The following is a 3,856-nucleotide window of genomic DNA, read 5'->3' as shown; positions in this document are numbered from 1 at the left end:
AACGGATTTCTATTGTCGAGGAGCCGAACGATTCGTACAACGCTCCGACCGCTAATTACAAAGACTTGGTGACTACCCAAATCCGCGTCCGACTATGAAGATTTACATTTTCCGTGATTTCCCGAAATTCTTCCAGCAACTGCCGGGATGCTTCCTTTGGAAGGGCGCGGTCGATTTCCTTCCCTAATCAACGAAAATTTTTTATCACAGAAACTAGAGTCGGGATGTGGTCGGTGTCTCAGCGGCAAAGTGCCAGACTATTTATGCAAAGGCATCGGGTTCGATCCCCAATCAACCCTAGGATTTTCACCTGTCACTTATCACTTCTTTGACGTCTGGCACTATATTTTATGTACAGCTGAATTTAAATACCTATTATTGCACTCGCCAATCGTGAACCTCACTTGGTAATACTAAACGCAGTGGCCACTTCAGTGGTATTAAATAATGTGTTTATTCTGTCCAAAATAGTTCCCATGTAAGTCATTTTAGCAAATTGTCTATTGTGAACTACAGAATGCTATTGGACTGTTGTAATTTATGAAATAACGTATCAACTAGATCAGTGTTAAAATGATTGACTGTGGCAATTTGCTTTAAAATATCTAACCCTCTCCGGATATCAACGGGTTTAAGGGCCGATCCCAACACTCTATGAATCATAGATCAGTAATATGATTTTTATGCTTAATTAGGTGACCAGGTGCCGCATTTATGATCACTTCACATGCAGTTGACTTTCTGTAAATTGTGAAACAATGTTTAGCATTACAATCTGAGATTGTCAAATCAAGAAAATTTGTCCTTTTATTATTCTCAAGTTCAATTGCAAACACTAATTTGGAATGAATACCGGAGAAAATATTAGTGGCAGCATCTAAATCTACTCTGGGCCCGTTACATAAAATTATCGAATCGTCCATATACTTTTTGTAGAGAAGAAATTTATTTTCTGTAAAAAATTGTAATTCAATAAAATTTACAAAAATAACAGCCACAATTCCGGGCAAAGAATTACTCATTGATAGACCATCTTTTTGATAATATGTTTTATCATTAAACGAAAAACAACTGAAACTGAGCGCATTTTCGGGTAGAAACTCTTCTATTTCATCTTTTTTCATAACTTTACCCTGCAGTAAATTCTCCCTAATTATGTTAACGGTATCGGAGATCGGTACATTTGTACAGAAATTTTTGATATCTAAATTGGCAAATCTTGCACTGTCAGGGATATCAATGTTGTATATTGCTTTCATTGACTCGTGACTGCTCTTCATACTACAATTATTTCCATATATGTAAAATGATTTAAAATCTCTTTCAGTTTTTTGTCTAATATATATGTGGGACAATTTCTACAATTGACAATTGGCCATATTGCCAAATTAGGCTTATGAAGCTTTAATTGCGATCTTAGCTTCGGCAGACTAAATAAACTTCTGTTGCGATCGAGACTGTTTTACTGAATTTTAATATTTTCAACCGATCACCGTTGACACTCCATTAATAGAATGCTTTCTAAATCATAATGTCGTGGCTGAATGACTGGAAGGCAGGGAAGGATAACTTATAAAATTGACGCTCCACTTTCAGACTTTTAGGAAACGCTCAAGAAATAATATTGTCAATACAATACCCAAACAGTTTTGTTTTGCATAAAGAACACAATTTTCTGTTTATACGTTTAGCTAAAAGTTGGCAACAGCCTGCAGTTTCTGTAATTAGTGTGCTCCATTAAGTCCTGATTATGTTTTAAAGAATTTTAGTAAAATATGTACAAGTGATGTGGAATAGGAAGAGATTCACACTGAAAATTCCGAATACTGAAACGAATATTCATTCAAACTTCCTTCCATAAGTCCTCAAAGTGAAGCTTAAACTGATCCTATGCACTATGCACGAAGTTTTCAACACCAGAAACTTACCTTCTCCACAGAGTTGCCAAGACACCGTAACCAAGCTTTAGGAGTGTGTGTGTGTGTGTGTGTGTGTGTGTGTGTGTGTGTGTGTGTGTGTGTGAGAGAGAGAGAGAGAGGGAGAGAGAGAGAGAGAGAGAGAGAGAGAGAGCTATACTCCGGCTACACATTACAAAAACATAAGTGCAAATATATGCCAAAAAATCAGGGAAAATGCGCCTTACATGCGCAGCACATGTTTTCTGCAGCTTTAATCGGTGTAGCAGGCTAGAGAATTTAAAAAGGGATTTTGTATTCTTGAGACACAATAATAATTGCAAGGGTACTCGAAAATCTTATACATATACTTGAAATTCATATTTTTCATAAATTCAGGCAAATGAAACACAAGTTTCGTGAGCTAATAATATGATCACCCATTAGGCCCTTGCACGAATGTTTTTTGCGGAAGTAACTAAGCTATATATTTCTGTGTGTAAGTCAATCAATGTTTCTCTCAGCATCACTTCTGCTTGTAACGAACAGGTCAGAGGTAAGCCACTCCTTGCATCAGTAAGTTACTTTCAGATCAGGGAGGGTACGTTTGCCTCAAGAACTTCGAGACGGCAGCTCTGCCACATTCTGATTAGATGTTTTATCATACTCTAGTATTTCAAGCTCACCACGACCAAGTGTAACCATTTTATGAATGAATGCACAAGTTTGGGTCCGTGTTTTGTTAATCACGGGAAAAGTAAACGCTATTATGAAGATTCAACTTGCTTTCAGTTGGGGGGAAGTTAGCCAGTGGGCAATATCAAATTATTTCTGGCATGAAATATAATGCCCGTTGTACTATTTAAGTATTGGTGTTTGAAGAACCAGAACCGAGCTTAGTCACATTCTGTTATGCTAATTTATGTGGGCATTTCAGAAGAGCAACCTTATCTCGGACTTAAAAACAACTGAGCGTTGCAGTACAGAACACAAAAGTCAAGGCATTATACAGACACCAAAAAGCCTCAAAGATACAGATAGCCGTACTGTACGTCCAGTCACAATAAATTTGTATCTTCGGAGAGGCCAGACAATCTTGTATCATCCTCAAGAGGGGCGGTAGCCTTTTCAGTACCCGGAGAGGTAACATTCTGAATGATTGTTTTGCTGTAGTGGTGTAGTGAACGACATAAAGCAAGGAGCAAAGTACAGACGCTATTTTTACCGAGGAGAGACAGCTCTGCTGTGTGGTTAAATGATGATGCCACCCACTTGCATAATAGCGAGGCGGTAAAACAGCCACGCATTGTTATCTCCGGACGGGGACTACTCAAGAAAATTTCATCGTCAAGGGAGATGTGTCGGCCTGCAGAACGTTAAATTCCTTAATCTGGTAATTAGGCTACATAATTTAAAAAAGTGAAATGGATAGCTGAAGTTGAATATAGTTGGAATTACTGAATAGTGGTGGCAGGAAAAACAGAATTTAAGGTCAGGTGAGTCCGACTTATAAGTACTCTACTGCTTGTGAAAACCGCAACACCAAGAAGGGGACTTAACTGCAAAGATTACCTCCGTGACAATAAATGAATGGAATTACAGAACTGTAAAATCAGTATGGCCAAGAAAATTCTGTACGGATCTACGTCGCCACGTGGTGCAATCAGAACCTCTAATCGTCGAGGCATGGAGTCAAAGAGGACATGGACATGCTGCAGGCTGTTTGTGGCCGCTTCCACAAACTAACCACAGTGGTTGAAGAAGGACCAGAACGAACAAGTTGCTGACAGACTATACCCCAGATATATTCGATGTGTGACATGACAGGCGAAATTGCAGGCCTGAGAAGCAGGGGTCCACTTCGTTCTTCGAAGAAGACTTGCGCACTTCTTGCGACATATGGCTAAGCATTTCCCGTCTGAAATATGACTTGGGGAGCTACCTGCAGGAGAGGGAGTTTC

Source organism: Schistocerca piceifrons, chromosome 2, assembly GCF_021461385.2.
Source record: "Schistocerca piceifrons isolate TAMUIC-IGC-003096 chromosome 2, iqSchPice1.1, whole genome shotgun sequence".
NCBI lineage: Eukaryota > Metazoa > Arthropoda > Insecta > Orthoptera > Acrididae > Schistocerca > Schistocerca piceifrons.
This window is presented reverse-complemented; position numbering follows the sequence as displayed.